The sequence below is a fragment of the Cebus imitator genome, unplaced genomic scaffold (assembly GCF_001604975.1).
Source record: "Cebus imitator isolate Cc_AM_T3 unplaced genomic scaffold, Cebus_imitator-1.0 Scaffold65, whole genome shotgun sequence".
NCBI classification, from domain to species: Eukaryota; Metazoa; Chordata; class Mammalia; order Primates; family Cebidae; genus Cebus; species Cebus imitator.
In genome coordinates, this window is record NW_016107380.1 from 7728301 (window position 1) to 7742274 (window position 13974).

The 13974-nt window shown below is 37.7% G+C and overlaps 1 protein-coding gene across 1 annotated transcript in view; it reads right to left on the bottom strand.

Annotated features, from left to right (window-relative positions):
• Window positions 1–13974, bottom strand: part of PDE7B (phosphodiesterase 7B) — a 336838-nt gene that overhangs the window by 274973 nt on the left and 47891 nt on the right. The window lies entirely within an intron of this gene.

Below are 13974 nucleotides of genomic sequence, written 5' to 3' on the forward strand. Positions count from 1 at the left end.
AAAAAAAAAAAAAAAAAAAGAAAAACAGAACAAATTGTGGCAAGCATGCGGATCAACTGAAACTCTTATGGATTGTGGGTGGAAATGCAAAATGGGAAAGCCACCGGGAAAAACAGCTTGGCAACTTCCTATAAAGATAAACATTTACCTACTTTATGACTGAGCAGTTCTGCCCCTAGCTACTTAATTCAAGAGAAATAAAACATGTCTTCACAAAAATCCTTGTACAAAAATAAAACTGTTTACAGCAGTTTTATTCATAGTAGACAAAAACTGAGAACAACAACTAAGTGCCTATCACCAGAAGAATGGCTGAACAAATTATGGTTCATCCACACAGAGGGAAGCTACTCAGCAATGAAAGGTAACACACAACAGTCCCAGGCTGCAGCTCAGACCACCTTCGAACTACGTCAGGCTGAGTAAAGGAGCCAGCCCACAGACAGACGCACATTCGGTATAATTCTACGTGGATGAAGTTCTTCAGTAGGAGAAACCAATCTATGGTGGAAAAAATTGTAACAGAGGTTGTTTGTGGTGAAGGAACTTGACTGGACAAAAGATAGGATGATTTCTGGGGACCCGGCACTCGCCTATACCTGGACATGGTGTGTGTTACCTAAGGGGTGTGCACTTGCCAAAACTAAGCCAACTCTAACACATGAAAACATTATACTAAATACGAATTATATCCCCCCCAAAGATCTATTAGTGGTATTTACAAGAAAATGCAAATTAAAACCGCAATGAGATGCACCTATTAGGCATACCTACAGGAATGGCTAAAATTAAAAAGACTGTCAGTATCAAATACCAGCAAAGATGTGGATTATCTGGAAGTCTTGTATATTGCTGGCAAGAATGCAAAGTCTTACAAGGACTTTGGAAAACACTTTGGCACTTTTATATAAAGGTAAACATACACCAATCCTATAACCCAACAATTCCACTCCCAAGAATTTATTCAAGAGAAATGAAAACATATATCCACCTGAAGACTTATGGGCTGTTTGGCTGCTTTATGTGTGATAGACAAAACTCCAGATGTCCATCGACTGGGGAATAGGCAATTAAATTTTGGTATACACACATTAGAATAATCAGCAACAAAAAAAAATACTGACGCATGCAGCAATAGAAATGATTTTTTTTTTTTTTTTTTGAAATGGAGTCTTGCTCTGTAGCCCAGGCTGGAATGCAGTGGTGCAATCTTGGCTCACTGCAAACTCCACCTCATGGGTTCAAATGATTCTCCTGCCTCAGTCTCCTGAGAAGCTGAAATTACAGGTGCCTGCCACCACACCTGGCTAATTTTTGCATTTTTAGTAGAGACTGGGTTTTACCAGGTTGGCCAGGCTGGTCTCAAACTCCTGACCTCAAGTGATTCACCCATCTCAGCCTCACAGAGTGTTGGGATTACAGGTGTGAGCCACTGAGCCTGGCCAGCAATACATCTTAAAAGCATTATACACAGGGAAATAAGCCACTCCAAAAAGCTATCTGCTGTATGATTCTGTGATTTGCGAAGGCAGATTTAGAGGGACAGAAAGCAGTTTACATTGGTGTTGGGAAGTGCGCGGGGAGGGAAGGGTTGACATAAAAGGAGCACAGGGAACTTTTTGAAGTGATGGAAATGTTCTAGATTCTGATTGTGTTCTATATGCACTTGTATATGCTTGTCAAAACGCAATGATTTTAAAAGGACAAATGTGAATGTATATAAATTATCTGTCAATGAAAAGGTAAATAATTTAAATATCTAAAATTAGTTTTTCTTTCTGGGGTGGCACCTGCATATCAACACTGTTTAGAATACACGACTATGGAAGGTCGAGGTATGAGGAGGAAGAAGCGACAAAGCTTAAATCCACAGACAATAAGAAACTGAAATAAAATCCTCTGGCTTCAACCCTGTGCCAGTGAGGCCAGTTAGACCTCAGACTCACTCAACACTATTTTCCACTCAATTCTACATTTCTGGAAAACGTATGTCAATCACTGTCAGTGATGTGTGGGTTACAGAAAAAAAAAGTGGCATGGTTGTTTTTACCCAGGAATGCACAGGCTTAGAAAACTGACAAGCTCATCACTCTCATACTGGGAATGATATCGTGAAATCACATTATATATCTGTTCTGGTGCTTCAAATGGTGTAAGGTTCTGCTATATGTAAATAATGCATAGTCTTTCATAGAATAGCTTTTAAAAAATTACATCAAAGATGATAACAAAAACTAGAGTTTTATTCAAGAAAGCATAACTGTTTTAATTTTAAAGACAAATTATCTGGCAATTCTTGCCAGTACATGTTAAATGAAAAGGAAATTCTTTTTTCTTCTACTTTTTATGAACTCTTTTTGAATCAAGATACCTAATAAAAGGTGGAACAGACATTGGTAGGATGTTAATATGAGAGGTCATTTTAAATGGAAGACTGGCAAGATCAAAGCCAGGAGACGTATGTCGTAGGCAGTCACGAGTGGCTGCAGTAGCTGGGCGCTGTATTCCAGTCAAGCTATGTTTTCATACTAACATGATGAAAAAAATAAATGAGTGGGTCAAAAGGTCCAGCAGGAACCCTGGGCCTTAGTAAGCATGTGAGAAAGCAGGCTGGGCAGCTTTCACGGTGATTAGCAGCACAGAGCCTGGACTGAAATGGCCTGAGTTCAAATCCAGCCATTACCAGCTGTGTGATGACATTCATTAGATAAGTTATCAGTGATCTGGGAAATTTACATTTTTATATCTGAACTATGTTGGATGGTAGGAGGAGGAAGAGAAAAATCAATACTCAATTTATAAAGTCCTTTTGTAGATTAAAAAGATAATTATGTGAAGCTCTTATTCCATAGCTCCTGGTACACACAAAGCGTCCAGTAACTGTTTGTCATTATTAACAATGCAAAGAGAGTGGGATTTAGCGTCAGAAGATATGCATTCAAGTGTAGAGTGAACAACTTCCCTGCATTGCCCAGGATGTTCCCATTTCTAGCACTGGAATTCCTGAGTGCTGAAAATCCCAGCCCAGGGCAGACAGGATGCGGATGGTTGGTCCCCTAAAATTCTGGCACTACTGACTAGTGATCTTGGGCAAGCTCTTTAAATTTGGGCCTCATCCCTTATCTGCAAAATGGGAATGATAGAAATAGATGTCTATGATGATTAAATGAAATAATGCCTGTGATGACATCTATGTAAATTAAGGGCTATTTTCAGATATTAATTATTGTTACTAATAGCCCAACTGTCACTATTCTCCTAAAGACCCATGCTTATTTTTTCCTCTCAGCTGTTGTTCATTTTATTTTCCTTTTCTGGAATGCTCTTCACTTTTCCATTCATTCTGCCAATGATTTCTCCTGCTTGTTCTCCCAGTTTCTTCTTTCAGCTATATTCTTCCTTTAAATCCCCAATATTTAGAAATACAGTCCCTTGGTATCCACAGGGGATTTGTTCCAGAAGCCCTGCAGATACCACAATCTGTAGATGCTTAAGTCCCTAATATATGCTCAAGGTCATTCAGTCAGTCACTGGAGAAAATTCACCACCCATATATATGTTGCATATAACCTACGCACATCCTCCTGGATACTTTAAATCATCTTGAGATTACTTCTAATACCTAATTAAAGGTAAATGCTATGCTGTGTTTGTAAATAGTTGTTACACTCTATTGGTATTTAAATTTGTATTTTTTATTGTTGTATTTTTCATTTTTTCCTAATATTTTCATTTTGCCATTGGTTAAATCTGCTGATATGGAACCCAGGGATAAAGAGAGAAAACTGTGCTAGGTAGGAGATTCTGCCAGTGATTCCAAACCCTTAATGTATAGCAACTCGTCACTTATGCTGGTCACAGTATTGCCTGCATGGACATTTATATGTGTTACTGTGTGTGGTGGAAAGTGAGGTGTATGTCGCACAAATATAAGCACTTTTACACCATTTACTTTTGGAAGACTCTTCCAGCTAGAAAATTCTATAGCTCCAGGACTCCTGACTTCTTTTAAAAAGTATTCCATTATACATTGGGCTCAAAGTGGCCACTTGTCTTAGTGCCATTCTACATAAATATAATGTATACTACAAATGCAAGGCACAAATGAAATTAAAAAATTTCTAGTAGCTAAATATTTCTAGTAGTCAAACATATAATTTTTTAATGAGATATTTTACTTTTTTTCACTAGCTCTTTGAAATCTTGCAGTACATCTCAATTCAGAGCAAGAGCTCAAAATCCACAGGAGACTTGTAGTTACCATATTGGATAGTGCAGATTTGGACTTTTGTGGTTTTCTGCATAGATCCAGCCTCTGACCCCTAACAGTTAGACCACGTCTTCTCATACACAGCAAACACAAAAACACAAAGATAGTATGGTGAAAAGTCATATTCCAACACAGACTTAGGAAACTGACATAATAAAACAGCAGAGTGTTTCTGGGCTAACTCAAGGATTTGCAACTAAAGTCTACCATAACGTTTTGTAAACTGTTTATATCACATTGGTTTAAAAGTTTGTTCAAAGATGAATAAACTACTTGTTGAGTGTTGAGAAAATCATATTCTTGGTTACAGAAAAAGAGGACTTCACTTTCCCCTGGAGAGAGGAAATACACGACCTGTGGTATATTTCTTGGTGGCCAAGGTCATCCAGTTGGTCACTGAAGAAAATTCACCACCCATCAAAAATCAGGGCAATTAGGGTTTGCTTATATTTTTCCCTGAACAGTGTGCGTGTGGAGATTTAATGGATCACCTAGAATTTTCCTGCCACAGCTAATGATTCAGAGGGACAGCTTATGAGTTAATTAGAGCTCTCCCAGCCTTCTTGCAAATAAAGGCTATGTTTAATGAGATGTTCATTGTAATTACTGAATCTCTTTTTATAGCCAAATGTTTTGCTTTTTAATTCTTACATTTCAAATATTTTTCTTCCTGTGAAAGATTTATGTACACAGGGTAGAGCTTTGTGCTATCAACCACATAATTAATGCCCCACCAATCTATTTTTTTAAACTCCTTCTTAGTCATGCTTCTGAGACCAGAATGTAGGTTAATTATGCAGAATGATGGTCAGATATTTTCTAAGAATATGGGGTTACTCCTGGGGAAATTTTCTTTAATATTATCATAGAATAATCTTCTTGGCTGTGTGGAGATAATACAATTTAAAAAGTTTAAAAATTGCCAGGGGTTAGATGTGGGGGGGCAGGGGGTGGTGAAGGAAGGGGGTGGAGTTGGGGCTGGAGGAAGAATGAGTAGCTGGGGCACAGAAAATGTTTAAGGCAGTGAAAATACTCTATATGGCACTATAAAGAAGGGCTTATATCATTATACATTTTTCCAAACTCATAGAATGTACAACACCGAAAGTGAACCCTAAGGAACTCTATGGACTTAGGATGATATTGATGTGCCATTTTAAGTGCATCAATTGTAACAAACTTGGTGGGGGATGCGGATAACAGAGGAGGCTATGCATGTGTGGGGGCAAGTGGCATATAGGGAATATATCTTTACCTTCCTCCAAATTTTGCTGTGAACCTAAAACTGCTCTAAAAAAGAGTCTTTAAAAGTGAAAAACAAAACAAAGCAAAAACAATTAGTGAATAGTTACATGTATCCGTCAGTGTTCCTGACAGCTCTAAAGTGCTGACTGTAATACTGGCTTGTAGAGGAAGTGGGATCTGCGGTTAACAAGACTGTCCCAACGCCATCTAAGCACAGGTATTGGTAAGTGAGGAGCTGGATTCCCCTTGGATGTTGTAGTGGGTACGTTTTGGGGTTCAGACTCTGAGTTACCTACTCTCCAGTGAACTTATCTGTGTTCACAAATGACTGTATATTGGTAACACCTATATCTCATGTCAGATACCATTCCTAAATTTCAAACTAGTATTTCTAGTGTCCTTATTGGACATCCTCACCTGTTCCCACAGACATTACAAAAGCAATACACCTGTCGGGATTTTAGGTAGCAAGCAGCAGGAACAGTGTCTTGCATATGTAAGCAGTAGAGGGCGCCATTTCAAGACTAACTGGCTCACAGTGCTGGAGAATTAGACGTGAGCTATACAGCCTAGAGCTAGTCCCAATAACACACCTGCATTTGCCGAGGATCCCAGTCTACGGGGGCTGACCTTGCAATGCTGTATCTTGCACTTTTGTCTCCACCAGCATTGGGCTCTGGACCCCACCCTATCACTAGGCCCCTTTCACCCAGACACTTTCATCTTCCCAGAGCAACTCCAGAAAGCAATTAAAAATTCTACTTGGTGAAATAAAAAATAAAATAAAAAATATAAAAAAAACATATGATTATCATGAACTATCATACACAGAGAAGAATATATACGTTTTTGGGGGGGAGGCAGGGGCCCAGGCTGGAGTGCAGTAGCATGATCTCAGCTCACTGCAACCTCCAACTTCAAGGTTCAAGCGATTCTTGTGCCTCAGCCTCCAGAGAAGCTGGGAGTACAGGTGTACACCATCACTCCCAGCTAATTTTTGTATTTTTGGTAGAGACAAAGTTTTGCCAAGTTGCCAGGCTGGTCTCAAACTCCTGGCCTCAAGTGATACGCACACCTCAGCCTCCCAAAGTGCTGGGATTACAGGAAGAATACATAAATATCAATGTACAATTTAAAGAATGATCACAGAGCACCCATGTTCCCATCTTCAGGGCACAAAAGAAGATATGACGGCAACACACCTCTGAGATCCCTTCTATTTCTCTACACACTCGCATTCCTCTTCATCTATCCGGAGAAAATGACCACTCCTGAATTTTTTTCTTTTTAGAATTTCACAGTAATTTAACCACAATTTTACATGTCCCACAACCATTTAAAACACAAAATCATTTATATTCAAACTTATAGAACATAGCTGGATTCTCAAATATTATCATGACTAACAGAAGATCCAAAGTTAATAAGTTGGTAAGAATATACTCTGTATGATCCAAATAAGATCCCAAATTCACTTTGATAATTTAATGTTTTAACTAACAAAATCCACTTATCTTGATCATGCATAGATTAGTTTTTAATAATTGAAAAAGACAAGTATTTCTAGGTACTGGAGATACAAGGTAAACTGAATTTGTTTGTAAATTCTCTGTGATTTGGTTCATACTATAACAGACTTTTCAACTTGATGCTGGTCTTTCTTTGACCATTCTGAAATTTATCTTATTCCCTTCCTTTTCTTTCTCACTATATCCACCTATATATGTATTCCCCAAGTCGCATATTATTGCATGTTACCTGAACTTTTTGCAAATGGAAACAAATTGGATACTTGCGCTTCTTTCTTCCAAACTTAGATTTTCAAGTTTCCTCCATGTTAGAGCTGTAGCTGCATTTTATTCATTTTTCCTGTGGTATTGTACTCTAATGTGTGAATATAATACAATGTATTTATCCTTTGTCCTATTGGTAGACATTTGAGTTGCATCCAGTGTTTTGTTGTTGTTGTTGTTGTTTTTTAACATCAGCAATGATACTCTTACGAATGTTTTTATACAGATACATGTAAAAGTTTCTCTAGGTAAATATCTAGGAGTAAACTTACTGAATTGTCAAATAGATGATGACAATAGTTTCTAAGGAAGTTGGACCAATTTTACACTCCTAAAAACAGGTGATGAAGCTTCTTGTTTCTTTATAATACTCCACAAACTATTATCTAATTTTCAAATTTTTGCCAATTTGGTAAGTATGAAGTAACATCTCCTAAGAACTTAATTTTGCATTTTTGAGATTTTCAGTTAGAACATCTTTCCAAATGTTTAAGGGCCCTCTTTTATTTCCTTTGATAAGACATGCCTTTTCAATCATTTGTACATTTCCTCCCTGTGGAGGAATGAGTATCTTCTTGATATCAAGTCTATCCAAGAGCATGATCTCTCTTTATTAAGGTTTTCTTTAAAGTTTTTCAAAACTGTTTATTCAATAAGTTTTATAATTTTATCTACAAGAGTATTGCATGTATTTTTAGAAATATGAGGTATTTTATATCCTTGTTTTAAATTGTAAATGAAAATTACATTGTCTAACTGCTGTTTCTAGATGTATAGAAACAGTTAATGTTGTATATTCAATTTTTAACCAGCAATTTTCTAAAATTCTTACTATTTATGGTAATTTGAGATTTGCAGGACTGAGCGTAGCAGAGTAGCTTGTATTGGACTAACTCTCATCTGATAACAACTATAGAAACTACATAAAATATAAACCAATAATTACTAAAAGCACCGCTGAGCAACCAAAGCAAGCAGAAACTGGAAGAAGCATGAGCCTTGAAAGCGAACTCTGTATTTCTATGGGGTGCCAGGGGAGAGAGTCCAAGTAGAAGGGCACAATTTTACTGATTTAAGGAAACAAAGGTCAGAGTTTAGGGCTGCTAGAAGAGTTGGAAATAGAAGGTATTCCCAAAGAAGAGAGAGCCAGGTGGAAGGAACGTCAACATCTCTCTACCAAGTCTTCTTAGATTGTTGACTGACTCCTAAACCCTGCATGTGCAGGGAGGGTCTCCAGGCATTTTACAAAAAGCAGCAGCATAAAGCTGTAGCTAGGAGGTCAAATGAGAGCTAAGCAGAGATTTCAAAGAGAATTTCTGATGTAGGAGACAGAGTTTACAGTTCACCAAGTACCAGCATTCATCAGTTGCTTTCCTCTGACCTTGCCATGTCATTTCAGAGCTTTTCATGAGCTGGGAAGAATGGGTAGGTGGGAAATAAGGGGTCAGTTGAGCTGGTTAAGTTTGGTTACCCTACCAACTATATAACATGAAAGGTAAACATGCATTTAGATTCAAACGATTTCTCATTAACTACCTTTCCACAATGACATCCTGGGAAAAGCCTAGAGGATTAAAAAAAAAAAAAGGTCTCATTAACATTTGAGTCAAAATAAGAAATGTAAATGTTTCTGCTATGAAAAGTATTTGTATGAGTCATTACATCAGGACACTATATAAGTACGTTCATAGCATTTAGTCAAGCAAGTGCTTGCAGAGAATTTCTGTCTAATCCAGAACTTCAGATCTAACTTGAAGAATAAAATCCAACAAAAATAACAAAATAGGGAAGACATTTCTAATATGTATAATCTCTATTCTTGGTAGGTGAGATTGGGTGGGCAAGAGCTGTGAGTGATTGTCCATTTGGAAATGGTGTAAAATGACGACTGTTCAGAAGACTGATACCCCGACTGATGGGATAATGGCTAAATATCACATAGCAGGACAAAGGCTGAGCTTAGAGTTTCTCTAACTTTGTAAAATTATAGCCAGTAGATATATAAGTGTTCAACGGGTAAAGATTTTGCTTGTTTTTTAAAGAATCTGAAACTGTTAAAATAAACTTTAATTTAGCATAAATCATTCTGGCTTTTTCTCTGACCATTTATACAGTAAGTTCTGTAAAATGCTTTGTTTTAGCTCTTTACTGTCCTAATATGGGCCTCATCCACAGATCCTGACTAAAATCTCCTGTGAGTTTCCACCATCGGCCTGGCCTGTGGGGTTCCCTAACCCATGTCATTCTGGGCACACTTCCTGAACCGTCACTTCTAAGCAGCCAGAAAGAGAAGGTTGTACTTTTGAAACAGCAGTGTCCAATTGAAAAAACTGGGCTGCAGTTTTCTGAACATGTGGGACTCTTCTTTATAATTTGAACAAAGAAGAGGAGGAAAATTACAGGGCCACTGCGGCACAGGGAGGAGAGCTCCCTTCTGTCCTTCTACTTCTCCTCAAACAATCCAGCAAAATGATGCCTGCGAACACCACTCCAAAAGTGACCGGCACGCATTCCAGCTGCCTGCCACACAATCAGGCCTTTCTGTCCAGAAAAAGGCATGGGATTCATGCTGGCTTTTGCGTAGTGCTTTTAGCGTCATGCTGGCCCACTCCCCACGCCCTTACACCCACACAGAGAAAGAAAGACAGGGCAAGATGGGCTGTGCTTGGCTGACTGTTTGGCATTCAGGTACCAGGCTTCCAAGATGTTTGGCCATGTTCAAGCTCAACTTTGGAGACTTCCTGCATGTCTGCAATATTTTTATAAATTACAATAATCCAAAAATGAATAAGACAGGAATATGAATTCTCTGAAAGAGAAAGAGGCAATGTGAAGATTAAAGTGAAAGGGGACAGTATTGGATGTTTTAAGCGTTTAGCCACAACTAAGTTAAAAGACTTTGGAATCTGGTGTTTCTCTTTTTTCACTTCCCTCCTGCTCAATTCTTATCAACTATTAAAAATTTATTCATTGCCCAACCATTTATGTGTGTGTGTGTATGCATGTGTGCGTGTATCTGGACACATGAAGAATTACATCAGTCTAAAAAACGGGACTATTTTACCAAAAATAAAATAAAATTCACGTACAGTTACTAAATACAATATCTTACTTGGAAAAAACTCTCAAATATGTTAGTGTCGGTTGATTTTTAATTTTAGTTCTTTTATTTTCAATCAACTGTATTTGCTACACTGACATTATAATGTGGTCACTACTGGCCACATAATGTGCAGAGTCTAGTGCAAAATAAAAATGCAAGGCCCCTTGTTCAGAAGTTCTTAATGATTTCAAGATGGTGACAGCAAAACGTGAAACCAAGCATGAGCCCTTCTGAGTGTGAAACCCTATGCAACTGTATAGGTTGCCTGCCCATGAACAACCCTGAATATGACTTCCAGGAATCCTAAAAGTTCTGTCACCCAGCTTTACAAAGAACAAATACATTTCACTCCCACAGAAGGTAAATGAACTCTGTGAAGCTAATGAACAGCAGTGAGTTGTATCTTGTGTTACTCATGCAGGATGGATAGGACAGCCAGTCTCTGATCTTGGGTATACACAGTCCTCTTCAGACACCCTGTATATCCCATGAAGGACAGACAAGTTAAAAAATGCATTAAAATTTTGTTGATGCTATGATTAAAAGACTATGTCTCTACATATGTCAAAGTTACTTTATATCATAATATTTGACATGTCATACTATAGTTAAAATCATACTATTAGAAGACCATGAGATGGTTGCGAAGAAAATTTACTGAGAACCTTTGGATGGAAGTTGGTTAGAAATGTAATCAGAATGTCCATTTAGAAATGAAGAAAGTGTGGACCGGGGTAATCTGTTGTCTATAAGTATTTCTGGGTTTTCAAGGGCTCATGGAGGCATGGAAGGTAACGAAATTTCAAGAGCAAGTACACAAGCAAAGTAGACTATGTGTTAGGGTGAGAGAATCTCTGGGTGATCCCCATTTTTCATATGTATAATCAGGCTTAGCCAGCAACAAGCAGACAGCTGCCATCAGACTAATAAATGATGCTCTGGGGTCTTGGGAGCATTGGTTTCCAATTCCAGGTGGAGATATTTACTTATGCTGACTTGCCACAAGGTCAGGTGCTTGCCCCACTTTGCAATAATTTAGTCTTTGGCAAAGCAAATATTCTGGCCTTAAAAGCCTTGAAAAAGTCCAGTTTAAACATACAATTTCTTGCCCATTCCCTGTGGTAGTTGAATATAAATAAGACATTTGGTGTGATGTGAACAAACTCTGAAAGGTGGACAATTTAAGCCCAAACTGCCTCTCACTTAGTTGGTAATATTTTTTAGGAAAAGGATTTTATTCAAATAACAAAGGGACAAATCAGGTAACTCTAAGTCTACATTTCATTTTGCTTGGGAAAAACGAAAACTATTTTCTTCCATATTTCACCCGTCTTTCACCTTTTAATGTTTACAGAACGGTCCTTACTCATTTCTGTACATACTGATGAAAAACTATGCAAGTTTAGGCAAAAGTTTTCTATTAATTTCTCTAAAATTACCAGATTTTGTACATAAAATATTGAACTATTTTATTGCTTTAAAAAGGAATTTAATGTTTTGATTCTATTTTAATTCTAATATGTGTGCTATTCATCAGAATTATGTTCTTATTTATCCACGGACCTCTTTGGGTCTGAACTTGGAGGCAGTCCTTCCAGCACAGTTTGGGCCATGCAGACCACAGAAGAATACTATTGGAGAAGTTCTGAAATGTAGAAATGTGCTTTGGTTGACATCACCACTAAACAATTTTTAGAGCTTCCCCAATATTAGGGGTACATTTGTGTGCCCCTCGTTCTGGCTCAGATACTAAACTGTATTTCACTTACACATGCTCCAGAAGGCAGCGTATTAGAGAAAGTGTAGGTGGTAGAAACACAAATGGATTAGAATTCAAGCCTTTACCAAGCCTTACCAGCTGTGCAATCTTTAGCAAGTGATAACCTCCCTAAAATTGTTTCTTAATCCATAAAATGCCACGGATACAGCCATTCCTTATACAGTTTTTGCAAAAACAAAATAGATGTGAATTGTCTAGTACAGTGTTTGGGCCAATTTAGGTACAAACAAAATCTGAATTCCCTCCCTTATCTTTGTCCTTTGTTCTCATGTCGTTATTCCACATTCCTAGTAACTGATTCTACTTAAAGCCTAGAATAATTAGGCATCATTAGATACTTTTTGAATGGAAGAATACATTATTATCTGGATAGCATTGTGGTTAGGAATACAGATTTTGAAACCAGACTGCCTGGTTTGGAATCCAAATACCACTTGCTCAGCTGTGTGACTTTGTGAAAATTATTTAACCTCTCTGATCCTGTTTCCCAATCAGTAGAATGAGGAGAGTAACAACATCAACTTTACAGGGTTGCTGTGATAATTGAGCCAATATGTCCCTATTATATACTCACAGCTACATTTCTATTAGCCATTTTTCTCCTTCTAGCGATAGCAACAGATCTATTTGGCTTGCTTGTGAAAGCTGAGCTGAGAACAAAACGCCAGTTATATCTACTTGTCAAGTAAGTCCTTTAAAATACTTCCAATGGTTAAGCAATAAGCCAATGATATACAACATCAATTGCAGGATTGAAGAACACATCTAGGATCAAAATAAGAATAAGTAGGTATGTTTTTCCAGTTGTCCCTCTGATGATCATTGATCAACCTTCTATATTGAAATTAAGCAGATGCCACAGCAAGAGGAAATATTGCTTAAGAATCTCAAACATTCTGTGTTTCACATAACTATGAACAATTTTATTTGATGTGTAAAAAGCAGATATTGCTTTATTTTCCACATTGTGACTATTGCTGACTCAGGGCACAAAGAAGAACAAATTGTGTAATTTGAGTTGAGAGAAATCATTTTTGCAGTTGTTCTTTAAAAAAAGAAAAAAAAAAAAAACCTTCACATAATGAGCCAAAACTTGCCTAGAGATCTGTGTGCTCTGCTTCCATTGACGTCACTTGGAAGTTGTGTGGGCAGAAATTGGCTGACTTCCTCCAGCATGTCTTTTTGAAAGTTGAACATATTGAAAAAAATGCACCCTTCTTATCCCAAACTACAGTATGGAGAAGAACATCATAAACAAATTTTCTGTTCACATTCAAACGAGCAACTATAGAATTCTGAGAGCCGCATTTGCAAAGTAAACCCTCTTAGTGTCCAGTAAGAGGAAGACTGTCCTCTCTATTTGAAAAGAGAATCATAGGATGTTACAGCTGAAGTGGCTTTAGAGATGATTTCGTTCAACCAGATATGGAAACAAACTCAGAGTGATTCAGGAACACTCCCAAGGTCAGACAGGGCCCAAAGCTGGATTAGAATGTAGGCATTCTGCTTTCTAGTTCATTGCTCAGCTCAGGACAATAAGGACAATGATATAATAATCATTGTGTCTGCACACTTCTCTCTCATTATATATATCCCAAGCACTGAGACAACTGTCTGTGAAAACTAGGAATTTTGTGTAGAGTAGAACTCCCAATTGCTGTAAGTATAGTAATAAATAAGCATAGTGTGTTGGAATTGAATAGACTGTGGACACAATTGGAAGCTCGTAAAGTGCCGCTGGATACAGCTGCTCCCTGGGGCGTGCTGCCTGGTTTCAATTTGG